Here is a 902-nt window from a genome sequence, read left to right as displayed (position 1 = left end):
CTCTTCTTTTCCCTTACTTTTCTTTTTTTTAATATAAATTTATTTATTTTAATTGGAGGTTAATTACTTTACAGTATTGTATTTGTTTTGCCATGCATCAACATGAATCTGCCACAGGTATACACGTGTTCCCCATTCTGAACCCCCCTCCCCCCTCCCTCCCCGTACCATCACTCTGGGTTGTCCCAGTGCACCAGCGCCAAGCATCCAGTATCATGCATCGAACCTGGACTGGCGATTCATTTCATATATATTATACATGTTTCAATGCCATTCTCCCAAATCATCCCACCCTCTCCCTCTCCCACAGAGTCCAAAAGCCTGTTCTATACATCTGTGTCTCTTTTGCAGTCTTGCATACAGGGTTATTGTTAACATTTTTCTAAATTCCATATATATGCATTAGTATACTGCATTGGTGTTTTTGTTTCTGGCTTACTTCACTCTGTATGATAGGCTCCAGTTTCATCCACCTCATTAGAACTGATAAAAATATGGAACGCTTCACGAATTTGCATGTCATCCTTGCACAGGAGCCATGCTAGTCTTCTCTGTATCGTTCCAATTTTAGTATATGTGCTGCTGAAGCGAGCACTTCCCCTCCTTTTCAAAAATTAAAAAAAAAAAATTTCCCTAGGCTTACCACCTTGTCCAAATTTGGCTTATCTGATTTCCTCTACTTATTAACCTGCCTTCTTACTGTCATCTCAGGTTTTTTGAAACCCACCTTCTCAGGAATCTTTGCCTCAAATACTGGGAATGAGTTGGGGATTTCCCATTATCAAGGTCTGTTTGGGATGTGCCACTTATGTGCTTTATTATTTATTTTATATAACACTAAAATTAATCTAATACTTTGGCCACCCGATGTGAAGAACTGACTCATTTGAAAAGACCCTTAT

The 902-nt window shown here is 39.0% G+C and overlaps 1 non-coding gene across 1 annotated transcript; it reads right to left on the bottom strand.

The window, feature by feature from the left end:
* Window positions 1–488: 488 nt before the first annotated feature.
* LOC138431332 (U6 spliceosomal RNA) lies at window positions 489–595 on the bottom strand. Its single transcript, XR_011253618.1, has one exon. It is a non-coding gene; the product is annotated as a U6 spliceosomal RNA (small nuclear RNA).
* Between the last annotated feature and the right edge of the window lie 307 nt (window positions 596–902).

Source organism: Ovis canadensis, chromosome 1, assembly GCF_042477335.2.
Source record: "Ovis canadensis isolate MfBH-ARS-UI-01 breed Bighorn chromosome 1, ARS-UI_OviCan_v2, whole genome shotgun sequence".
Taxonomy (NCBI): domain Eukaryota; kingdom Metazoa; phylum Chordata; class Mammalia; order Artiodactyla; family Bovidae; genus Ovis; species Ovis canadensis.
Note: the sequence above shows the minus strand (reverse complement) of the source record. Positions and strands in the feature narration are given on the sequence as shown.